Source organism: Canis lupus, chromosome 1 (assembly GCF_048164855.1).
Source record: "Canis lupus baileyi chromosome 1, mCanLup2.hap1, whole genome shotgun sequence".
NCBI classification, from domain to species: domain Eukaryota; kingdom Metazoa; phylum Chordata; class Mammalia; order Carnivora; family Canidae; genus Canis; species Canis lupus.
The window spans coordinates 15,822,395-15,848,766 of NC_132838.1; the positions used below are offsets into that span (position 1 = coordinate 15,822,395).

At 42.7% G+C, this 26,372-nt stretch overlaps 1 protein-coding gene across 5 annotated transcripts in view; it reads left to right on the forward strand.

Annotated features, from left to right (window-relative positions):
• RNF152 (ring finger protein 152) overlaps positions 1-25,247 on the forward strand; it is a 202,633-nt gene extending 177,386 nt beyond the window's left edge. Inside the window, exons 6-8 of one of the 5 annotated variants that reach the window (XR_012028526.1) lie at positions 13,361-13,550; positions 16,958-18,475; positions 24,815-25,247. The gene's annotated coding sequence lies outside the window, so the exon portion shown is untranslated. The remainder of the gene's footprint in view (positions 1-13,360; positions 13,551-16,957; positions 18,476-24,814) is intronic. The other 4 variants (XR_012028530.1, XR_012028529.1, XR_012028532.1 and 1 more) reach the window with 4 other exon arrangements.
• Positions 25,248-26,372: the final 1,125 nt, after the last annotated feature.

Sequence of the window (26,372 nt, forward strand, 5' to 3'; positions counted from 1 at the left end):
AAGTTCTAGATCATGAAGCCAGCCAGCATGGTTAGGCTCTGGTGAGGACTCTTCTCCTGGCTTGCAGACGGCCACCTTGTCACTGTGTGTTCACGTGGCAGAGAAAGAGACAGCATGAGAAAAAGAGAGACTGGGAGGGAGCATGCACTGGTGCTTGCAAGCTTTCTGGTGTGTCTTTCCATAAGAACACTAACCCTATCATGAGGGCTCCACCTTCATGACCTCGCCTAAACCTAATTACCTCCTAAAGGGCCAATCTCTAAATATAATCACATTGGCGGTTAGGCTTCATCATAGGAATCCAGGGGACACAATTCAGTCCACAGTAAACCCTGAGAAGTGGATATTCCAGTTTGAAGGGACAGGAAGGAACTAAGATTTAAATTTCCAAGAAGGTAAATAGTTTGGTGCTCATCACCCAAGGCAGTTTCTTGGGAGCTTGTTGGAAAAATAATCCATAAAGAGATAATACCTTGTTGTGAGTGTAAAGTACTTTCAGCACAGCTGTATATTTTCATGAGGTTTTAAATTAGGAAACATTCATATCAAATGTGCATAGATTTTTTAAAAAATCTTTTCTAAGAAGAAATTTGAAATTGGACTTGGGCTTAGATACTCACTCTGTGCCTCTTTGTTCGTGTGTTGCTTAACTGAGCTAGTTTCTAAGAGGGAATAAGACCACGTATTTGATTATTTTAAGTGTTAAATGAGATTATATATGAAGTACCTAGGGCACTGTTGAACACACACTAACTGTAAAAAATGTTAGTTCTCTTCCTCTTCTCTTCATACTATTATCTTAAAAAGTAAAGTCCCTTTATTGAAAAATACGATGTATTTCACAAGTAAAAAAAAAAAATGCATGAAAGATTCAAAAGGATGGAAGAATTATAATAGGAAGAAAACTCCCAGCAATAAATACTGAGACTCCGCAAGGTCAACATCTCGAGGCAAGAAAGATTCCTGAAAATTGGAGGTGACATAGCAGATACAACACTTCCAACCTGAAGTGACCCCTGGGCTGACAAGGTCAAAGATTTTTAAAATGACCTCTCCATGGATGATAAAGCAGGATCCCACCCCCAGTAAATTAATCCACCCAAGTTAAATAAGCCTCTAGGGCTCGAAATAGAAACACTATTTCAAGTCTCAACACTTTTTTTTTTTTCCAATTTGAAGCAGAAAAGAAAAGTCATTTCTTTCTATATCCCTTAAATGCCACTTTTATTTCTTTCCTTTGTTTCTCCCAATGGAACATCATTGCTATTTTCAACACATTTTAGTGTAAGCTTCACCAGGCAATCTAAAACTGAAGGCGAACAGAGGAGAGTAGAGGAAACAATGGGAACTGGAGATAGACAATTGCTAGGCTTGTATTACGCTGTTACTTTTTAGAAGTTAATCTAGAGTCATGACTAAATAAAAAGGTAGAATCAATTTAGTGTAGACCATGTTCATAGTTTTTTTTTTTCCCAATGCTATTGCCTTTGTTAAGCTTGGTGGTCTCGGTCACAGACGTAAATAGGACATATGTCCAGAGGGTTACAGGCAAAAACTCCACCCTGAAATAGAAACAGGAAAGCCTGCTATTCAATCCAAATAACAAGTGTGTAAAACTATCACATGATATTTTTAATCACTTCGTTACCTTAGAGGGAGTTTTTGAAAATCCAGGCCAGATACCAGTGAAGCTCTTGTAGAACATTGTGTGCTCGTCTGAGTAGTAATTTATCCTTCTGCCCTACTGTGGTGAGCGTGTGCACACAGTGGATGTTCAACAACTGTGTATCCTAGTTATGAAAAAAGAAACTTCCAACTCGTTTTGTTTACGTACAGATTTTATTTTATTTTTATTTATTTATTTATTTATTTAACGTACAGATTTTAAAACCTTGCCTTGAAGTATCTCCAACATACACGTCAAGGGAGAGCCTTCATTCCCTTGGCCATGTGGTTCGGTGGAGATAGACTCTACTTCTCTCCTAGGCCCGTGGAAGAGTTCTCTGATGGGCAACTTTAGGGCAAGCAGGGTTTGCTTGGTCCAGCCCTTCTGGAGGTTTTCCTCTTTCAGCTCTCCTTCACTTCTCGAAGTCCATCGAGAAGACCTCAAGATCTCAAGGTCCATGTGAGAGTGGACTATTCCAGGCCGGCAAGAGGCCCTGACTCAGTTGTCGGTTCCGTCTTGAAATCTCCGACTCTAATGTGCATTTGTCTGTTTCTCCCTGCAGCCTTATCAGTCCAGCGTCATAGGTTTTGAAACTCTCTATTGAATACATAAATATTTAGGATTGCTGTGTCCTATTGATGAATTCAGCCCTTGATTGTTTGGAAAAGAACTTCCTTGTGCTTGGTAACGTCGTTGCTCTGCGATCTACTTTGTCTGGTAAAAATACAGCCGAATCTTTTGACTAGTGTTAGCATCGTATATCTTTTTTTCTGTATTTGAAGTATGTTTCTTACAGACTGCATATATTCGAGTCTTTTTTAAAATCCAACTTGACAATTTCTGCCTTTTCTTGGAAGATTTCCACCTTTTAGATTTCATGTGATTATTGGTATGGTTTGTTAGAACTCTGGCTTCTTACTGTGTTTCTGTTTGTGCCTTCTGAGTTTTTTTATCCTTTTCCCCACTCTTTTTCTGTCTTTTAGCTTAGTTGAACTTCTTTGTACAATTCTGTTTTATTAGCTATGACTCCTTATTTTGTTATTTTAGTGGTTGCTTCAGGGCCTATAACGTACATCATTAAGTTACCACTGTCTATCCTCAAGGGCTTATTAAGGAACTTATGTAGAGGAGCAAGAATGTCCTGTCCCCTTCCAGGTCCTGCTAGCCAAACTAAGAATCAAATTGACATGAGAAAGATTAAGGGGAGAAAATCAGATCTAGTAGCGGAAGTACAGGTAGTTCACACAGACATGGAAATCCCAACGACAAGCACAGTGAGGTGTATGTGTCATTCTGAACTAAGGAGAAGGGGGTTGGGGGGCTAGGGGTCTGGACTTCCTAGGGAAGGACTGTAGTTCACAAGAAGATAAAAAGAGTCAATATTTGGTAAACACATGTTTGCTGGGCGCTCAGAGACCATGGGACACAAAGGACTTGATCAAAGAGAACTGCTAGGTTCTTTGTCCACCAAACCAAACCTGGCTCACAGAATAATGTAATTATCTATGTGATTGCTCTCTTCCTGGAGCAAGTCCTCTGCCTAAATTCTTTTTTAGGTAGTTAAGGGGTAGGTAAAGAGCTTTTCCTGAATCTACTGGGTTTTGATTGCTTTTAAAATAATCTTTATGCCAAAGCAGCATATTTTGAGGTGGGGGGGCCTGCCTTGGTCCCTCCATTTACAATACCAATACCACTATTTATTATTTCAGCTATAATATTTTAAATAACTAGGAATTAATTATTCCTTTTTTGGGGACACCTGGGTGGCTCAGTGGTTGAGCATCTGCCTTTGGTTCAGGGCATGATCCCGGGGTCCGGAATCGAGTTCCACATCGGGTTCCCTGCATAAATAAAATATTTTAAAAATTATTCCTATTTTGTAGCCTCTTATTCTTTATTATGAGTGTCCTGTTTTCTGTTATCTTTCTGATTATATTAATGATAGATTTCCAAGGAAATATTCTCTGTTCCCTCAATTTGCTTTCTCTGTTCTTTGTTCCTTTCGTGTTTTGCCTTTTCTGTTATAGACTTCCTTCAGATATCTGCTGATCCTTAGCTCTTAGTTCATATTGAAGAGTAATCATAAAAAGCTGAGTGGAAGGTACGTGTGTGTCTGTGTGTGTGTGTATATGTGTGTGTGGTGTGTATTCTTGCTGGTGACTGGTGAGGTGTACATGAGTGCTTTGATAGAGACTTGGTCTTTTCTTTGAGGAAAACCCAGATGTCAGCATTCATAATTATTTCTCCAGAGACCAAATCCTAAAATATTCCTAGCTACAAGCATTATGACAGCGGGCAAAGAAAGAGAGGAACAGTATTTCACTATTTGATATGTAGACTTTCACTGAATGTCCCTATTTTCAAAATCAGTCCTCATACCTTCTCTCCATTGTGCTAAGTGTCCCCTACTTCAGAGGTGATGCTCTGATTAATTTTCTCCAGGTTTTCTCTAATCTCCTGGGGTGAGAGGAGAGGAGGGCTGGGGATGGGCTTGAGGGTATGCAAATGTGGTCTTTTGGCTAACCCTTGGGTCTTTACCCCAAGCCACTTTCATGATGCCCTATATATCCAAGCAAGCCCTGAGTCTTTCCTGAGTTTTGCAGAGCAAGCTGATTTGTTTGTTATCATCGCCTCCCGTGAGAACAAGTGAATTTATGCTTTCTCTGTTTGGCTAGATGAGTTTCACGCCTCTACCCATTTTTAATCTGCCCAAACTTGGTGACATCTGCTGTCAGCTTTCATCCCTGCTCCTGCTCTTTTTGTCCTTCTGACTTTATGTCTTATTCCTTTACTTATATATTGATGGTATTTCAGGAGGAGACAGAGATACATTTTTTGAGTCTGCCATATTTAAATAGATTTAACTAACCTTCTAAAGTCTTTCTAATACTCCGATTCTATATCAGAATTGATGCTGGCAATGAAATAGTATGGAGAGTATCCAAGAGTGTGTGTGTGGGGGGGAAATAATAAACAGAGAAACAGAATGCTATTGTTTGACAAGGAATGTTCTTAGATACATAAATAGATCTTTAATACCAAGGACAGATAGGGAGCTTTTTTTTTTTTTCTCTCTGTTGAAGGTTATTCAGCTTTCTAGTTTTTAGAAAACATAAGTAATCAGGTATCCATGTAAGGGGAAATCTAGCGCATTTGTACAAGGGGAAATGAGGAGCAAATATGTGGTGAGAAACACCTACTCAGAACTGGGACACAAGGGTTGGTTTGAACACAACTTTCTACCTCTGGAATTCTTTTTTTTTTTTTTAAGGTTTTATTTATTTATTCATGAGAGACATAGAGAGAGAGGAAGAGACATAGGCAGAAGGAGAAGCAGGCTCCATGCAAGGAGTCCAAAGTGGGACTCGATCCGGGTCTCCTGGATCATTCCCTGAGGCAAAGGCAGACACACAACCACTGAGCCACCCAGGTGTCCCTCTACCTCTGGAATTCTGTGTCAACTTATTTCTTAAATTCTTCATAGAGGGGAGAAAACTCTTATGGTGAAAACTGACAAATACTGAACAGAGAAGAGAAAAAAGGAGACATAAGTAGGAGGATTATAACTGATGTTTGCAGTTTATATATATTAAAAATACATATTTAGAGAAAGAAGGAGAGAGAGAGCATGCACATGCATGAACAGAGGTGGGGGGGAAGACAGAGGGAGAGAGAGAGAATCTCAAGCAGATTCCATGCTCGGGGGAGGCTGACTCAGGGCTCGATCCCACGACCCTGAGATCATGTCCTGAGCTGGAATCAAGAGTCAGATGCTTAACCCACTGAGCCATGCAGGCACCCCTAAAATATATTTTAAAAGGAGAATGCATAGGGGAACAATTAGACATATAGGTATGTGCTGAAGTCAGTAGAGTAATATAGTATAATCCAGGTGGTGAGTACATGAGCATTCACTAAAATTTTTTCAATTTTACCGTGTGTTGGAAAATTCTTCTAGTACAATGTTGAAAAAAATGAGGGCTGTGGTGATAGAGAAGGAGGTGAAGGAATCAATACTCCTAGACATAAGCTGGGCAGCAAAATGAGCCCAAAGAAGACACTGTCACTCCAGTTTTTTGGAGAAACATCTCTGCATTAACTTTAGAACTTTACTTCTAAAGATTCTGAATTTGATGTTCCTTCCTATACAGGTACACATGGTGTTGTTCCTTTCTGGCACTTGCCCTTCAAACCTAAAATTAAGACAGGTTAAATTCAGCTCTAAACTGAAGTTTCCCCAACCATGGCCTCGATATTCAACAAGGAGGAAGTGATATTGACTCTTATTGCCACAGCAGAAGGTCAAACTCCCAATGTGCTGATCAAGGAAAATGTGCTTTAAATCATCCACTTTATCATCCTATAATACCTAACTTTGTGGTTTCAGTTGGCAAGTTCTGATGACTAGAGCATGTACTAATGAAGTCGAAGGAGTGTTGGCCAAATGGCCTTTAGCCTAAAGTAGTATAATCCGACTTGATATCAGAATTATGGGTCTGATCATCACACAGACCAGTTGCTTCATATAAAACCATTATCCAATGGCCCCCAAACAACCCTGATCCCAGAGTCATCATTTGCAGTTGTGCCTTTTGTGACAAAAAGGAACTGAAAGCACGTCTATCTCAAACGTACTTATCACCACTTTGGAAAAAAAACAATTTACTTATGACCATAGATGTCTGATCAGATTAATCTTCTAGGTGTGTATGAGCTCATCTGGGTAGTAATTTTCCTTTTAGAAGGAGAATATTTTAACAAAATGTTTTCAAAGTTGGCAGCGTTATTGAAAGAATTCAGAAACATTACCGCAGAAGAGATTCTCTAAGAATAGAAATATTGAGTGTGCATGTTCAAGCATTGTGTAGGTTCATCTGTTCTCTGGTTGAAAGACGCTGCTGCTCTTATTCAGGCTATTGTGTATAAAGTGACTTGGCAAGCGGCATCATTGTGTGCTGTAATCACAGGGCTGTGAGAGACGCTCTAACTGCTGGCCTGATGTTTTCGCTGATATGGAGCCTATTCATTAGAGAACAACCTCCCAAGGATTGTCTGAACAAGCTGATATCTGCCATCCTGCACAGACAACTCTTTCATCTTTTTTGAATTTGATTTTTCTTCAGACTGCAGGAGCCTCAATGAATTTTGTAAAAAGTTGTCTGAGCATTCGAATATGGCATGTTCTGAAGGATCTCTGTGGCTACTCAGCCATTTATCTGAAAGAAACTATTTACATGTTGGAACCTAAAGGAAGCTTGGTTAGTTTAGTGTAATCCCCTTGTTTTATAAAGGAAATGGAGCAAAAGTCTAAGGCTCCGGCTTCATTGTGGAATGTTATCTCAACATTCAACACTCACAATTCAACACAATATATGATATCTATATCTCTCTATCGCCATCGATCTTTGTCTCTGTCTCTATCCTCTTTTTCTTGATGCTCTGCTGGGCCTGGGTCTCCCTCTACTTGGCAGGAGCCCTCTGCCCTAGAAATGCTCTTGGAGGTGACATGCAGGATGAATGATGCTTAAACCTTTATCTGATCTATGCAGAAGGAACCTTCTTGCTCACTCATGGTCACAACCATTTCATGAGAGCCAGCTGAGGATTTATGGCCCAAACCTTGGCCAACAATAGTATGTGGGTTGTTTGCAGGTCACCTCTGCATACGCCTTTCAGGAACTTGTGGCTACAGCTGGGCAGGATACAAAGATCCTGACTCCTCTTTGCGCTCCACTAAGCGGCTGCAGCCAATCCAAGGATGGATTGGCCTTTTTCAAAAGAACTCTTCCTCTCCAAATTTCTCCTAATCTCTTACTTACCAAGTGATTCAAAGTAGCTCTTTGGGAAGAGGAGCCAGCCCTCCATTACCCAGCTCCCAATGTCATACTCTAGGTTCTCACTACAGAGGCCAGTATTAGAATGAGTAAACAGGAAAAAAAAAATACTAAGGGCTGTGAAGTAGCTCCCTGTAGGAGGGGAGAGTGAGTCTGATTAAGTCCAGGTAAGCATCAGGTTTTACTCAATCTCATTACACAGCTGAACGGAGGCTTGGTGAAGCTCTTAATGAATGGCCACGTTTGCTAATTGTTGACCTGATTTCTGCATGAACCACAGTTCTGTTTCCAAATTCTGACCCATCTGATCTACGTGTAAACCAGAGGCTGAATCAGCAAGTATGTGAGGAAAGCAGCCGGGTCCTCTTTGAGGTAGAGTGAGGTTTTCAGGACATAGAAAGATTTTTACTTTTTTAATTAAAGAAATGCATGCCTGCTGCCCAATTCAGCACCAGCTTAGAGAGAGGACTTCTGTCCCAGGGCTTGCTCAGTGGTCACATCCTAAGGAGATGTCCATTCTGCAGCCACTCTTTTGTTGCCCTAAACCTCTGAGCTGCTGGGAACTGGCATGTTCTGGAGAGGCTAATAGTAGCTGTGCTGACTCTGGGATGCCAGCTAGAGCCACAGAATCACCCATGGGAGCAAGGGTGATAGATAAGAGTCTATTGTTAATAAGTCTCTCTCTTGTTTACTGGCCACTTTTTAAGATCTTTATTTATAAAGATTTCTTGTAAGCCTCTTACTAGCCCCATGAGGGAAATTGGGATAATAATAGGCCCGTTTCATAGATGAGAAAACTGGGACAAAGGGATTTGCCAAAGCTTATGTAGCTCTTAGAAGCGAAACAGGGAATATAATCTGAGTCTCTCAGTTCCTACTTTCCATCTGTGAGAGATTTGGCAAGGTACTTGGGTCTGATAGTAGATCCCTTCCTCATTTTTTCCTCTTTATTTTGGTTTTGGAAGATTATTAACCAGTAGCACCAATATGAGATGCTGTAAAATCTCCTTCCCTAAAGGCACTGGGAATAAATCCCTTTTGTCTGAGACCACAAAGGCACAATGGCTTGAAACCAGTATGAACCAAGGCCATGGGCCTGTCCTGCCCTGGACCTCAACACCTTATATTCCCAGGCACTCTCTGAGGGCAACCAAGAGTCTGACATGCACAGATTCTCAAAGTGCAGGCTGGGCTTAGGTGGGAGGCATCCAACACCCCCCCCCCACCCCCCCAAAATCCTCTCCAGACTGTCAATGCCTATTGCTCTGGAGACTGCCCCTTTCTAGATCTAAGCATCCCTGCAGTCAGTTTCTACAGTTCACCTTCTCTGGGCAAGATGCTGGCTAAATTTTAGAATTTCATTCTTGGCTCAACTCCAGCCATGGGTTTTGCGTCAATGAGAAAGTGGACTCAAACTTCGATTTCTCTCCTGACCTCTCCTAAAGAAGTCAAACTATGAATTCCACAAAATGATGTCAATGCTTCTGAATCTCCTAGGTCCCTTCAGTGGAGCCATGACCACGAAGGGGGGAAAAAAAGCTTTTGCTTTTCCAGCTGTCAAGGTGAACGAGGCCGTAACTCTAGGCCTGACAGGCAGCCTGATTTCTATCTCTCAACAAAAGGCAAAAGAGCTGAGTGTGAATTCCTATAAGTTTGAGATCCCATTGCAATCAACTTTGAATCTCCCCAGCCAGAAGTTGCCCACATTGCCTAAGCCACTCACGGATGCTCAGTGTTGAGCGGGCTCCATCCAACAGTAAGAGGGAAAGAGGCTCCCTCCCAGAGGATTCTGGGACCAATGATGAATACCTGGCAATTAATTAAGCCTGTTCTCCAAGCAGAAATAAATTTCGTAGATCCAATTTGGAGGTCTGGATGAAATGGGGGGCGGGGCAGACTTCAACCTGCTGCAGAAGACGTTTTGGGGTAGTATGGGAAGTGCTTGGGTCCCAGGTGCAGGTAACACTTCAGTCCTGTAGGCGAAGACTTTAATGTAAGCCACATTTGCCAATGGCTGGGATGTGATTGCTGTAGCTGGCTCACAGTTACCCAGAGGCAACTTTGCGATGGCATTCTTCCATTTTCTCTGTAGCCTGCCCAAACTTGATAAAGGTGGTAAGTGACAACTAATGTCCTGTGCATAGCCAAGAGTCTAAGTGCTAGAGGTATCTCCACCACTCTCATGGGCAAGTCATTTGAATTCATTCTCCTTTTCCTTTCCCCTAAAACGGAAATGTCCCCTGTAGCTCTAATCATCCCTCTCCCTGCTATTCCCCCAAGGAATGGCCTCTTTCTACCATCTTTCTCCAAGATTTGACCTATAGCTTTGTATCTCAACAGGCAGTTCGTAGAGTGGATTCCATTAACACTGCCAACTTTGTAGGGCTAAAAACAGCTGTAAAAAAAATCCTCTTATGGATTTCTTCTTTGACTTATAGTTGAAAAATGCCAGGGTGGAGATAGTACTAAAAAAAAGAAGAAATAGTAGTAGTAATAGTTCAGGAGAAGTTTACTGAACTTTTCCCCTTTGCCCTGTGCTTGTTTTCATGTCTTTAGTGTGTTTCAATGTACAACCGAGTTGTTAATGTTTTCTGTTTAATAAACAGAACATCTGTAACCTCTGCTCCTGATGTTCTCAATTAGCTAACAGGGAACTTCGTTTGAAATACAGAACTCAAGGTCACTTTCACTGTTCCTTCATTTGCATTCTCCAAATAATTCACTGTGTTAATGCTCTCACTGAAAACACCCTGCTTTAAATATATCATTGCTTTCTCCCTTGGGCCCAGGACAAATAATACAGCCCACACTGCCCGGAGCCCTGTGCTGGATTAGCCCCGTGATTCATATTTGGGGAGCTGTGGGGCTCAAGGAGTGACATTCATTTATATCTTCAAAAATGATCCTCAGAGCACTGATAAATTAGTCACCAGGCCCTGCTGGCTGCTGCCTGGCCTACTTTGGCATCTAGATTTGAGAACCACAGGAGTCTTTGTGTAACCTGGGCTTTCTTCTGAGATTCGGTGGAGCTGGGGCAGCATGGGGAGTGTACCGTGTACCGGTTTTGAATCCTACCTAAGAGAGAGAGAGAGGTCAAGGGGAAAGAGAGAGCTGGTTGGGGCCCCACCTCTCCGCGGGGCTCCTGCTGCTCCCAGAGAGGACACGTGCCAGTTACCCCTGTCTAGTTAATAACGTTTGAAGAACAAGGCACCAGGGATCATGTCCCCTGCAGCAGAGTCCCCTCCCCTTCCTGTAATCCATGCTTTCTGTCCCCAAATGTCCTGGCCCCTTCAGCCCCATCCTCACTTGGAAGCAATTGTTGAATTTTCACTCCCTGTATGTCTTCCTTCTGAGGCACTTTTGTTCGACCATTTGCTTTTATATCTTTTCTTTTACTTGAACCTGTCTTGAGTTTCAACCTGTTGGTTAGAAACTTCAAGGAGTTAGGAATAGCACTTGAATCGCTTTTTTTAAAGTCTGCCTTCACGTGATTTTTCCAGAATCTTCAGGTTTCCGCCCGGCTCCACCTGGAGCAATGTACCAACATCAATATTCTCTCTCTTCTTTTTTAAGATTTTATGTATTTATTCATGAGAGACACACAGAGGGAGGCAGAGACACAGGCAGAGGGAGAAGCAGGCTCCCTGCAGGGAGCTCAATGCAGGACCCACCCCAGGACCCCAGGATCACACCCTGAGCCAAAGGCAGATGCTCAACCACTGAGCCACCCAGGTGCCCCAATATTCTCACTTTTTTCCTTCTGTGTAAGCAGACATATTATTGGTTACTTTATTTTCCTTAAGCAGGAAAATAGAGTCGAAAAAGTTTTAATAACCTACAAGGAAGTAGTAATATACTGGTGACTTCAACCGATCCTGCAGGTAGAACGCGTTAAAGGACATGAAATAGTTGAGCTGTACAAGAATACAAACAAAACAAAGCTCACCGCTTGCTGGTTGCTGTGGACCGGGGATTTGGGGGAAAGGGGAGAAATGACGTTGCTGTGGAAGCAGTAAACCCAGGCTGAGGATCTGGGACTGAAACAGAGCAACTTTAACGTGGGCCAGAACCGAAATCAACTCTTCCTCACCTTGGTTTCTTCCCTGTTGCCAATGAGCTCATGCAAACAGCCAGGGAGAGTTTTTGGAGACTTTGATCCTTGATATGCAATCTAAAGATTGAAAGATTATATTTTTCTCTCTAATTAAATCTCCTCTAACCTTGTATTGAGCGCCTGTAAGTTGAGCAGGCAAGATCCAACCTGCTGAGTGGAGTGGCTTCCCAGGAAGGCTGGGAGACAACGTGTTCCACCCAGGGGAGACCTTGAGGATCATGATTTGCAGCAGGAGTTAGTGAAGCGAGCGCTTTGTGTTTGCCTAGTAGGCAGATGCAGAGTGCAACATATCCAGGGCTTTTTCCTGAGATGCTAATGTTGATGTGAGTAGCCCTTAGGACCATTACAGCCTACCAAGTTCAGAGGATGTGTCCGCATCTAAAAGGACAGTCTGTTGTTGGGCCCCACCTGCTACATCAGACCTGCAAAGTAGGCAGTGGCAGGACCAAAATCCTACTCTGACCGAAGCCCTAGGTAACACATGGGCTCTAAGCATTTGTACGTTGGGTTCTAAGGGTTCTTCAAATTCTCTTGCGTCTTCTTTTTGGGCTTATAAGGCCATTGTCTGCTAAATAATCCTATTGTTTAGGGAACCTCAAGGATGTTTTGTTCAACCAGTTCCCTTTGAGGAAATGGAACCTCAGAAAGTTATTCCTTACCTTTCGAGGTCACCCACCTGATGAGCATCAGGGTAGCCCTTCTGCTACTCCCCTCCCGTGGAGAGTGCTTTCAACACTGGAGGAGAAATCCTTATTGGTTTTGCATTACTTTTTTTTTTCCTCTATGAATGTGAGGTTTTATTTTTTTATTTTTTTGTATAAATTTATTTTTTATTGGTGTTCAATTTGCCAACATATGGAATAACACCCAGTGCTCATCAAGTGCCCCCCTCAGTGCCTGTCACCCAGTCACCCCCACCCCTTGCCCACCTCCCCTTCCACCACCCCTAGTTCGTTTCCCAGAGTTACGAGTCTCTCATGTTCTGTCTCCCTTTCTGATATTTCCTACTCATTTTTTCTCTTTTACTGTTCTTGTTGTCTTGCTGCAGCTCACATGCTGCAAAGTGGTGAGGACGAAGAACCATTCCAAGTGGGAAACATGAGGGGCACCCCAAACCTCCGTTTGTATTAATTTCCTAGGGCCGATGTAACAAAGAATCATAAACCAGAGGGCTTAAGACAATGGAGACTTAGGCCGTCACAGTTCAGGAGGTTACAAGTCTGAAATCAAAGTGTCTGAAGACTGGAGAAAAATCCTTCCTTGCTTCTCCCTGGCTTGTAGTTGCCAGCAATGTCGCTTTCTGTCTCTTATAAGGATACTGTCACTGGATTTAAGGCCCACCCGAATCCAGTATGATCTTATTTCAATCCTTCCCTTGATTGCATCTACAAAGATCCTATTTTCAAATAAGGTCAAATTCTGAGGTTTTGGACGGACGTGAATTTCTGAGAGACCCTATCCAACCACTATGTTACTTATTCTGAAACATCAGCTAATAACTGGACATTAAACCTAAAGCATTCTATAAAACTGAAGAAATCCTTTTTTTTTTCTGTTTACAAATCCCTGTGAGGGTCTATTGCAAACCCAAATTCTGAAGTTCAAACTCCCTAGCAAAAAGGCTAGAAGATTATATTAAACACTCAATAAAGTTTTAAGAGAATAATATATTTTTAGTGTGTTTTTCTACACCAGGCATTGTATTCGGTGATTTACTTGGGCTGTTTCATTAAATCCTTTCAAAAGCCCCACAGGGCCTACACCATCATTGTTCCCATCTTATAAGGGAGGAAATAGGTTCAGTGAACCTGAGCAACCGGGCCAGCCTGACACTGCCAACCTCCTCATCTCCATATTGGCTGCAGGACTCCAGAACTTTGTGGTCTCCCTGGAAGCTGCAGAGAAGAACTGGAACCACTGGATGTTGAAAATGTTGGTAAGATTCCAGATCTGATGTGGCTGATGACTGGAGAGGGGAATATTGAGGTACAAGCTGATCCTTGGAGGCAGACTGCTTGAGTTCAAATCCCTGATCAACCACTGAATAGCAATGTGCATTAGTTTCTCCTTGCTACAAGAACAAATCACCACAAACTTAGTAGCTTAAAACAACACAAATGTGTTATCTTACAGTGCTGGAGTTCTAAAATTGAGGTGTTAGTAGGGCTGCATTCTTTCTTGGAGGCTCTAGTGGAGAACCTGTTCCTTTCTTTGCTGGCTTCTAGGGGCCACCTGCATTCCCTGGTTTGTGGTCTCTTCCTCCCATCACTGCAATCTCTGCTTCCATGATCACACTGGCCCTCCTGCCCTCCTGCCTACCTCTTCTAAGAATCCTTCTGACTATGTTGGACCTGCCTGAAAAATCCAGGATAACCTCCCCATCTCAAGATCCTTAACTTAATCACATAGGCAGAGTCTCTTTGCCATGAGGGTGACACCTACACAGGTTCTGAGGATTAGGCGGTATATATCTTTGGGGAATGATTATTCTGTCCACCGCACTATGTTTTCAGGGGTAAATTACTTAAATGCCTTACGGTTTACTTTCCTGCTCTAAAAAAAATGGCCAGGGGTGCCTGGGTGAGGCAGTCAGTTAAGCGCCTAGCTCTTGGTTTTGGCTCAGGTCATGATCTCAGGGTCGTGTTGGGCTCAGTACCCAGTGCGGAGTCTGCTTAAGATTCTCTCTCCCTGGGGAATCCCTGGGTGGCTCAGCACTTTAACACCTGCCTTCAGCCCAGGGCATGATCCTGGAGACCTGGAATCAAGTCCCACATCAGGCTCCCGGCATACAGCCTGCTTCTTCCTCTGCCTATGTCTCTGCCTCTGTCTCTCTCCTCTGTGTCCTTCATGAATAAATAAATAAAATCTTAAAAAAAAAAAAAAAGATTCTCTCTCCCTCTCCTTCTGACCCTCCTGCTTGAGCTTTCTCTCTCTAAAAGAGATAATCCTTTAAAAAAATGGGCAAATAATGGTACCTAATTTGTTGAGCCATCGTGAGGATCAAATAAGATGATGATGAACATGTTGCCTGGAAAAATAAATAAAGGTGGTTGTTGATATTATTACTTTTGGTGAAGACATGAAGCAGGACCTGTTGTCATGAACTAAAGTGGTTGGAGTCTGTGGAGTGATGAGTGTAGGGCTGATGGTCTCCACACGAGACTAAAGTGGGCAACAGGTGCCCTCACTTTACAAGTAGTCAAAACAATGTCAAGTGAGGTCCAACCACTTGGGCCTGATGAGTTGGGATTTGGGAAACAACAGGCTTTATAATTCTACTGAGACTATGAGGATACTGAGGCACTGGGTGGACCTAGGACCAACGATCTGGTTAAAGAAGGCAGTCTCCATACAAGGGTATCCTGCACTTCCGACACCAACTGCAAGGTCACTCTCAGATTCAATAATTTGTTAGAAAGACTCACAGAGCTCACTGAAAGCTATATACTCACGGTTATGGCTTATTACAGAGAAAGGATATAGATAAGATACAATGGTCAGAGGAAGAGACAGGGTGGAGCCCAGGAGGGTTCCAAATGCAAACCTTCTGTTGGTCTCTTCCCATGGAGTCAGGACACATCAATCTCCTGGCATGGACGAGTGGATGATACACATGGAGAATTTCCAGCCAGGGAAGCTCATCCAAACCTTGGGCTTCAGAGTTTTTATTGGAGTTCCATTACATAGGCATGATTGATTAATTGCCCATGTGGTGGATCTCCGTGCTAGTCTCCAGCCCTCTGGGCATGACCTAAAGCCCCTACCCTAAATCACATTGTTGGTCTTGCTGGGATGGCCAGCCCCCCACTCTAAACCACAACATCCCTATAGCAATTACTTCCTAGAACCCAACGGCAAAGGCCAGGTCTCTTTTGGGCCAACGTCAAATCCTACTCTACATTGTCCTGAGGAGTTGAATGACTCCACCGAGGTCACATGGCTCAGCCAAGATATTTAGATTATTAGCACTAGGTAATTCTTCATAGTCTTTTATGATTAGTACAGAATATAGAGCAATACAGCATAATGATTAAGAGTTTGGATTCTGAAATTGGCTCCAGGGCCAGGCTGTAGCTCCGTCATTTACTACTGTGTGACTTCGGGCAGGTTCCCATCCTGTTTGCGCCTCAGTTTCCTCCTTTATTTATTTTTTATTTTTTTATCTTTAAAGATTTTTAAAATTAATTAATTAATTAATTTATTTATTTATTTATTTATTTATGAGAGACACAGAGAGAGAGGCAGAGACACACAGAGGGAGAAGCAGGCTCCATGCAAGGAGCCCGATGCAGGACTCGATCCCGGGATTCCAGGATCACACCCTGGCCCCAAGGCAAGCACTAAACTGCTGAGCCACCCAGGGATCCCCAGTTTCCTCTTTATAAAATGAGGATAATAATAAAACCTAAAAGACTCAATACATGGGCAACACTTAAAACAGTGTCTATCATGTATTAAGTCTTTAATTTTAGTTTTTCATATTATGCAGAAAAAAAACATGTAAGTAAATTAAAAAGTAAAATTCATCCATAGTTTTCCTTTTCTCCTCTCACTGAATTGATGGTTGACTATGTATGTTTCCAAACCTTATTATTCGTAAACAACAAGCGAATCATAGTACACATAGTCTACAATTTCATTGTTACCAAAATTTTCATCAAAATGTATTATTTTTAAGTGGATAAGAATTTTGGAAATCCTGTAAATATTGAATGTATGTGGAAAAGCTAAGCAACAAGAGGACTACATTTTTTGGCTGCAGAAGCATTAAATAAGTGAGCTGTGGAAAGCCACCTGGGTGAGAGAAGCCAAAAAAGTCCTTTTGATTTGTGTAAAGTCACAATAACAAATGTTGTTTGTCCCACACACATTCCTGCTCCAGCTCTACGATTCTTTCATCACACAGAATAGTATTTGTCAGGAAACACTGCTTTCCTAATGCTGAAGAAGAAAAATAACCGTGTGGAAATTTCTGTTCACCTCAGTGGCAAATTTCCAGTTTTCCAATTGTGAAGCAGCAAAATATTGCTTTTAGCTGTTATGCCCAGAACTCAAAAGAATTGTGTTAAAAAAAAAAAAAGGAAAAAAGACAATTATGCTCAACTAAGGGAAAATGTGATCATGTTCCTACTACATGCCAGACACCAGGCTGGCCAATCTGAAAGAACCAAAGTCAAAGAAGACATTGTCTTGGGTCCCCAGGTTCCTCCCCAGCCTAGCAGGATACACAGATGCACAAGGCATGAAAAATGACATGCAGAATAGATGTTGAGCTCCGGGATGTGGATTCACTTTGGAAGAAGCATTTATTTATTTAATTTTATTTATTTTGTTTTATTGGAGGGAGAAGGAGAATCCCAAGCAAGCTCCACACCCAGCAGGGAGCCTGATGCGGGGCTCGATCCCACAACCCTGGGATTATGACCTGAGCCGAAATCTAGAGTCAGATGCTCAACCGACTGAGCCACCCAAGCGCCCCTAGAAGAAGCATTTAATCCTGAATGGGTTGGAGAAAAGCGAGGACGCTTGAGCGCTGCCTTCAGAGATTTCTGCAGGTAGCCTGGTGAGAGAGAGACCTACTCTATTAAGATGGAAGCCTGACACCGCATGAGTATCAGAGATTGGTTACAGCAAGAAAAAAATGCTGCAACAGGCTGATGAGACAAGAATCACAGTTTTCCTTCCTACAATATGAGAAATTATGCCTTTTGAGAGGAGGCAGGTGGGAGTGTCCTGAAACCTTGTACTCTCTCGTCCCTCCAGTTCAGGCAGGGCTAATTGGTTAATAACAGCATTTACAGAAATATTTCATGCTTTTCAACTTTTTTTTTTTAAGATTTTATATATTTATTCATTAGAGACACAGAGAGGGAGGCAGAGACCTAGGCAGAGGGAGAAGGAGGCTCCGTGCAGGGAGCCCGATGTGGGACTGGATCCCGGGTCTCCAGCCAGGATCAGGCCCTGGGCTGAAGGCGGCGCTAAACCACTGAGCCACCCTTGGATCCTTATTTCATGCTTTTCAAGACACTCTTAGGGTTATCCAGATGATTTGAACTGAGAACTCATGAGCAACTTCATGGGAGGAGGAGGGTGGGTGACATTAAACTCAGTAAGAACAGTGAGGCCCCAGGTTATGGTGTGAGCTGATCATGCCTCACTGGGAGTAGAATCATGGTCTCCCTCAACTTCTACCTCAGTACTCTTTCTTTTTTTTTTTTCTACCTCAGTACTCTAAGTATTCTTTGTACTTCATCTCATACATGCTCAGTTTTCTGGATTTCTTCTCTTCTTTCTCCTTCTTCTTCTTCTTCTTCTTCTTCTTCTTCTTCTTCTTCTTCTTCTTCTTCTTCTTTTTTTTAATAGGCAAGAGTATCCAAATTGCAAGGCGTGCTTGGCACTATTTACATTGTAAGAGGCTTAAATTTTTAATTTTCTTTTCCATTTCATTGGAACATTTTGGAAAGTTGCACAGCTTTTCATTCCACTGCATTCTGAACATATCCTACCACTGTGATCCTAACCCCTGCAGAGCCTCGGCAGGGTTGGACTTCCAAGAAATCAGTGAAGATAATGAGAGGTCCAGCAGGTTGAGAATGTTCCATGAAGCAAAAGTGGGCCAAAGCCCTCTTCCTTGTGAGACCCCATCACATGAAGGAGACAGCAGACCACGGACTTGGATAACCAGGCTCCAACAGCCCATGTGCTCCCAGCTTACCTAATACCTAATGTGCTCTCTGCAGCTTAACACATTTTCTACCTTATGTCCCCCAAATCATTATTAGAGGGCAGAGTCCTTCCTGGCCTCGGACTGCTGGATTGCATCAGGCTGTATGTCACTGCATTCCATGGCTGCCAGTGATGGTATGTATCTGCCAAATTTCCATCTGAGTGTCCTCCTCGTTAGATTTCAGGAGAAACAATTAGTGGAACCATTAAAATTTCCTAACTTATTTTGGTTTCACCCTTAAGCAACTGCTTAATTGGCTTGTTTCCCTTGAGACCAAACATTTTCCCATGGTGGGAGTATAGAAAATTAATAGCTTCTGGAATAAAGAACCATTGGTCAGGGATTGGGGAAAGAATTCTCTTTTTTCTAAGGTTCTTGGAAGGGAATCATTGTCACCACCTTCATGGGCCCGAATCCTGCGTTCTAAACATTGCCTGCACTTACCACTGCTGGCTTCCAAGTCTGTCAGTAACAGGAGTAGAATGTAAATTAGCATCAAAGCCACCCATTAAAAACAGTGAGATCTGGGGCAGCTGGGTGGCTCAGTAAGTTAAGCATCCAATTCTTGGTTTTGGCTCAGGTCGTGACCTCGGGTTTGTCGGATGGAGCTCTGTGTTGGGCTCCACACCTTGTGTTGGGCTCCACACCCTGTGTTGGGCTCCACACTCAGCAGGAGTCTGTTCAAGATTCTCTCTCTCTCTCTCTTCCTCTGCCCCTCCCTTCCCCTCCGGCACAGGCACATGTGTACTCTCTCTCTCTCTAAAATAAATAAATCTTTAAAATAATAACAATAAAAACAATGAGATCTAGGGTGTTGGGTTAGCACTCATAAGCTGAGGCAAAAATAGCCTATTGTTGGTGAGACAGCTCAGGAAACACAGAAATCAACGGCATGTAGCTGTTTCTCAGGAGCAATTTCTGTGTCCTGGCCATCAAATCCTCTCCTCTTCTGAGTTTATAAGCATGAGAAATGTGCACATAAAGGATTTACACCTGTGAATTGTGATGGCATTGCTTCATTTTAGTGTTCTTTCAAATTCTCGATTGTGTGTAGTATACTAAATGGTTAAAGAAAGCCTGTAGAATTTGTTTCAAATAAAAAAGACTTGGTTTTCAAATTTCCTGCATCTGTTGACAGCTGGTTAAATATTGCCTCCTCTCCTAGGAGAATCATTATCTTGGTAGTTAATGCTAGGAGCTGCTCATCCCTGCCTTTTTCTGTCTCCTTTTCAAGGAATTTATCCAGTTGTTTAGCACATATTTATTGACTCCTTTCATGTCACATACATTGTGCAAGGTTCTGGGTGCCTGGTAGTGACTACAGGACATGGTTCCTACCTCCAGAGAATTTAGTCTTAAAGCAGAGACAAGTACTGAAAAATAGAAGTATCTGTATGTGTGTGTTGTATATACACATACATACACATATGTGCATGTGTACACACACACAAATTACAAATTATGATGAATGATATTAAGGAAAGAAACGAGAGGGACGCCTGGGTGGCTCAGTGGTTGAGCCTCTGCCTTTGGCTCAGGTTGTGATCCTGGGATCCCAGGATCGAGTCCCACGTCGGGCTCCCTGAAGGGAGCCTGCTTCTCCCTCTGCCTGTGTCTCTGCATCTCTCTCTCTCTCTGTGTCTCTGATGAATAAATAAATAAAATATTTTTAAAAATTGATACTAATTTAAACTGGGGTGGTTGGGAAAAGCCTTCCTAAGGAAGTGACTAGAGATAGGACCTGAGATTAGGTTGGATCTAGAAAGTAGGAAAAAATGAATTTCCAGGAAAAGGGATGGGGCTGTATGAGGGCCTGTCTGACAAATGGGAAGAAGTCCAGGGTAAGGGATAAGAATGAGCATGAGCCACCTGGCCACGCAAGAACTCCAGGGTTTTTACTAATCAAAGAATCAAAGCAATGCAGTGCATGAGATGAGTTCAGGTTTAAAGGGATCACTCTGTTGAATGGAGAACTGGTTTGAAGGAAGCAAGGGGGAGAGGTGTTGCCATAAAAATGGAGCAAGGGAGGAAGGAGGGTGATGGAGATGGGAGAACTGACAGGACCTGATAATAGATTGAATATGGGAATCCCAGAGAGGAAGGTATAAAAAAAGGACTTTATCCCCCTGACTGCTTCATGAATTTCACCGTTAGGTGATCTTTCTCCCATGACTATTGAAAGAGTTCAGAACAAATCTCCCCAAAATATGCCACCGTAGCACAAGAATTATTTTGAGCTGAGGGCAATCAAAATCCAGCAGATTCAGGGAAAACTGTGTACCTCCCCCTTGACTGGCTAAATTTCCAATGGAAAGGGAGTCTGTATTAGCAGAGATTGCTCTCAACTGAAAAAATTTCTGGACATAATAGGGCCATCTTTGTTTTTCAAACCTGTCTTCTCCCTTCCTTCTCCATTGTGTCCCCTTCCCTCATCCCTCTCCTCAGCTCAAGATGTTATATAAGCCTCAACTACCTGACTGCCTCTTGAGTCTCCATATCTTTATGGAGATCCTGATTATATGCGATTAAATTTGTTGTTCTCCTGTTAATCTGCCCTACGTCATTTTAATTGTTTGAACAGGCAAAGAACCTAGAAGAGAAGAAGGGAAAAATTTTCCACCCCTACACCATGCAACTTGTCTCACTCCAAGTCAGAAATAAGCTGAGCTAGTTTTTCCCCTCTGCGATAGGACCTTGACTGGGAGAGGCAAGTCAACTCCACAGGAGGTACCTCTGACAGAATGAATACCTGTAGGGATAAACTCCAGATTTTTTTTTTAACTCCAGATCTTATAAAAAAAAAAATAATAATTTGGAAGTGACTGAAACCACACTCTGTAATAGTGATTATTCTCAGGTGTTCTATGTGAAGAACTATCAGACATATATAATGAGTCCTCCTACAAATAATTCCTCTTCACTGAGGAACTGGCTTGAACTCTTAATTAGTGTCAACAAGGAAATGATTCTGGCCTGGAATTTGCTTCTTCTCCAGGTCTGGAGATATTTTTGTCTATTTGATTGGTTGTACCATATTGGCTTGCCCCAGGACATCTGGGTAGGAATATTCATTTCTTGGTTTTAGGGCTCTCAGGAGTGGCTGCTTTCTCTGCTTCTGCAAATATGTCAAGTGTACTTTGAATAATGGGTCTTTGTCAACTGACCTCCACAGGAGGCTTTGTTTCTCTTCAAAATGCTTTTAAAATTTCATTGCATATTTAATTAGTAAGTAGTCATAATTAATAACAAGTACAGTAGCTACTATGTATCGAATGCCAAGAAACTATGCTTGGTTTTAGACCTAATCTTGTAAGGTGGGTGTTGTTGTCCTTCATCAAAGCCAAATAGTCCGTGAGTGGGTGGAGATGAAATCTGAAGCCATGCAGGGCTGGTTCCAGAGCCAGAGCACTTGGGCATTGCCCGCAGTAGCCATTCTCTGGTGTAATTTGGGATCCCCATGAGCTTTGGCAAGGGGAGGGATATTTTAAACTACCTGAAGAGGAAACAGGGGCTTCCTTCTTGTCACCTGACCTGAATTTAATCACTTGTAGGTCTAACATCCTGTGGGTTACTATACATCCTCTTTGATTTTTTTTTCCTTTTCAGTTTTCCTCCGTTATACTAAAGAGCAGACTCTTTTCTCTAACTTCATCTTTATCATTCCCTTTCCAAGCCAAAAAGGACAACTGAGTCACCAGGGCATTTTTTATTTTTTTTAAAGACTTCATTTATTTATCTGAGAGAGAGCAAGCGCGAGTGGAGGACAGGGAGAAGGAGAAGCAGGCTCCCCGCTGGGCAAGGACCCTGACTCAGTGCTCCATCCCAGGACCCTGGGATCAGGACCTGAGCCAAAGGCAGATGTTTAACCAACTGAACCACCCAGATGCCCCAGCAGTTTTATTAAATAATAATAATAATAATAATAATAATAAAATAAAAAGTGTATTCTAGACTTGGTTCTGATGATGATTGTTTTCTAATTTTTAATTAGGGGTATTATCTTAGATAAACCACTTCATGTCAAAGCACAGTGGCTGGTACAAAACAGATGTATAATCTGCTCTAGCTGGTGTTAAATCCTAAGTAAGTAGGAGTTATGCATTCATTCACTGGACAAGCATGCGTTTAGGACCCTCTCTGTGCCCGAGCCATGATAAGGCTGAGATTTAGAACACCCACAGGCACCTGGCTTCAATTCAGATCTTGCTCTGCCCACCCCCCTGAAATGTGACACTTGGCAAATTGCTTCTCTCCCTAAGCCTCCTATTTCTCACGCAACAACTAGGACCAATCAGAGGACCTATTTCATGGGCCTGAGGAAGACTGAATGAGAGTGCATATAAGGCCCTTAGCATAGGACCTGGCACTTTGGAGGTGTCTCTGATATTATTATGGAAAGGAAGATTAAGGGGAGTTGAACCACTGCCAATGTAATGTTATCGATAAGCACACACATGAGCACACAAACATCCATGTGTGGGGAACAGTGATTTCTAACGTTGGGGAGAAGAGGGGTGAATACTTGATTTAAAATTATTTTTATAAAACTAAACAGTACATCTGTATAACACAAATTGTGGAAAGTAAAGCTAGCTCTGCAAGGTTGTTGATGTTGGAGATCAAGAATCTTCAGAGTGAAAGTGGGAGGGGGTGGGTGGAGAGCACACAGTATAAGACAATTTCTACAGACTAAAATTTCAGTTTGTCAAAAGGGATGACTGAGTAAAGAATAAGCCAGCTTGAGCCAAAGGCTCTCAATGTCCCTTGATGTTTCCACAGTAAATGAATCTTTGAAGAAAGGACAGATTTTGGTTTTGATATAAATACTAGCGGTGCTCCAACCCTGCGTTAACTGGATTTTCAGAGTGAAGACAGGCATGACCCAGCAATGTGTAGACAGAGAAGTGGGCTGGACAGAGTCAGTCATGGGACTTGGCCACCATGGCCGTGTTTCTGCTTGGCAGCAACCCAGCAGCTGATGTTGAGCTGAGGTTTGGTGTAGAGTCCAGGGCAGAGCATCTGAAGGATACAAGTGCAGGCTAGAGTCCTGGTGGTACTCAGCATGGGGTGAGTGGGTAGGCCTGACCCCAGAGGTCGAGATGTTCCAATAAGCAAGCAGAGCCCGGCCGCAGAGAGTGGTGGAGGTAGTGCTCAAAGTCCAGCAAGTTCGGCAGCTGACCTCAGAGAAGTACTTCAGCAGGGACAGGGTCCTAATCTCCAGGTTAGGGCTTTGAGAAAGGGACTGGCCAGAGCAAGGTGGGTCTTGTTCATAGGCCTTGAACTCTAATGCCTTTAGAAGCCAGGTCTATGTGGCTGGGTTCAGGACCCAGAACCTACGATGGACAACTAGAAGCACCCAGACAACATCTATTTAAGAGCTTCACAGAAAGGGGAGGGATGGGGCTGTTTGTAAGGTTCTGATAACACTATGAGGAATGGAGAAGAACAAAGGCCGAAAAACATAGAATCCTTCCAGAATCTACACAAACCACTGCTACTCTCATTCATCTTCCTCTTTTCTGGTTATATTTAATTACTACTAATACACCACATTGCTTTACTTAGTAAAAACAAACAAACACAAAGTGCAGTATATGCTATTAAATGTTGGAGCACCGCTAGTGTTTATAACAAAACCAAAATCTCTCCTTTCTTCAGAGATTCATTTACCGTGGAAACATCAAGGGACATTGAGAGCCTTTGACTCAAACTGGCTTATTCTTTACTCAGTCATCCCTTTTGACAAACTGAAATTTTAGTCTGTAGAAATTGTCTTATACTGTGTGCTCTCCACCCACCCCCTCCCACTCCAACCCACCCTGCATCTAACCGTATGATCTAAAATTTCCAGGGCAGCCACAAGTTGCACTCAGTTTTATTTTACTTTCAATACATGGAAGTCATAAAACCAACTTAATTTTTAGAAATAATCTGTATATGTGTATATGTCTTTGGCAATCTTTGCACTTCACATTTGCCACTTTGGGTTTGGAAAGCCATTCCTGTATTTTTTTTTTTTTTTTAAGCCATTCCTGTATTGAGGAGTCTTCAAACAGGGCAATAGTTGTTGGGTTGGAAAGTGGTCATGTGGGTGACATTCTTTCCAGTGAAAAATGCGTTCCAAATTTGAAACAGCCACACTGGAAGTTCCTTCCAGGCAAGATCTGTGTGGAATATACCATGGTGTTGTACACAGAACCTTCTGTAAAACGGTGTTCATAAAGGTCAAATGTGGTAGAGAGCAGGAGAGGCTCTTCCAGCAATGCCTCCCCGAAATCTGAAGCCATTGAGCCCCAGGTCTTTTAGCCTTGAAATCAGAGCAGGACAACCACTCCTAACCTTAGACATTTAGCCCTTTGTGTTAATCCCTCCTCTCAGTAGCTCCTTCATATCTTTACGTGTTTGCCCATCAGGTGTTAGCTCCTGAAATGTGACCAAGTTCATTGGTTAGCCCCTCTTCCTTCCATTTCCAGAACCTCCTCCTGGGATATAGATCCCCTGAACACACTCGTCACAACCACCCCTCTGGGTGTCCAAGTCAGACATCACGGAGTCATCCTGCTGCAAGGAGGAATTGGTGCTTCCAGGGAAAACTGTGCATTGTCTAGAGGACACAGCTCTGAGTACTCCGACTGCATGCGGCCTGCTGTACAAGCCTGTACATCGTACGTAACAGAGGCAGATAATTCTTAGCTGTAGACGTGCAGATCCCGCTCTATCTTGTAGAGGTCGGCTGAATTCTCTTCACTGGGGAAGAAGCTAGTTTTGCTACCATTTGGGCATTCATTTCAATATTCCTCATCTATAAATGTGTCTATTTTTCAATTTCTCCCTGGAACCACTTATAACATCTGCCTGGCTTCTTCTTTACGAGTAAAATAAAATCTTTAACATGTGTTCATTTTATATCCTTATGAGTCATGATTTTACCTTTTTTCCCCCAAAAATTGCCTTTAACATCGTCTTTTTCTCACTTGCAGCTTCTCGTCCTTCATTTTTTTGCACTCAGCATTCTCTTTTTAAATGCCTCTAATTTAAAAAAATAAAAATAAAAATAAATAAAAATATAAATAAATAAATAAATAAATAAATAAATAAATAAATAAATGCCTCTAATTTGTCTTTTTCCCTGCAACCCACTGCTGGCCTCCCAGGTTGGTTCACTGACATTTGTCACGCAGATAACCGTGATAGCCTCCTGATACCTGTCCCCTACCTGGAGCCCCCGCCCCCCCCACACACTCTATTCCACACACTATGGTCCTGAAACTGAGGTCCCAGCCTGCCCACTTCCATTTAAAACTCCTTGAAGACTTTTTTTTTTTTTAAATCTTATTTATTTATTCATGAGAGACACAGAGAGAGAGGCAGAGACACAGGTAGAGGGAGAAGCAGGCTCCCTGGGGGGAACCTGATGCAGGGCTCGATCCCAGGACCCCGGGATTACAACCTGAGCCAAAGGCAGTTGCTCAACCACTGAGCCACCCCAGTGCCCAAAACTCCTTGAAGATTTTGCGCCACCTTAGACCCCCAGCCATGCTGGGGGAGTCTAAAAGCTTGGCCTTTAAGATATATGGTAAGAGGGCATCTGAGTGGTTCAGTCAGTTAAGCCTCAGCCTTCAGCTCGGGTCATGATCTCAGGGTCCTGGATGGAGCCCTGCATCAGGCTCCCTGCTCAGTGGGGAGTCTGTATCTCCCTCTCCCTTGGCCTGCAGCTCCTCCTGCTTGTGCTCTTTCTCTCTCTGCCTCTTTCTCTCTGTCAAATGAATAAAAAAATCTTTGAAAAAAAAAAAAAAACATGGTGAACTGGGTACAGCCCACATCTCTGTCCCCCACACTATGTCCTCCTCAGTCAATAGGTGACCACAATTTCTTTGAATACCTTTTATTACTTCACTGACTTCTGGGCATTCTCTTGTGCTCCTTCTGCATGCCTCTTGTCCCCATCCACGGTAGCTAGGCTAGCTCCTAGGGACCCATCATGTCCCAGCTTAGATGTGTAGGGGAGGGAAAAAAATCTCAGGTTCAAAG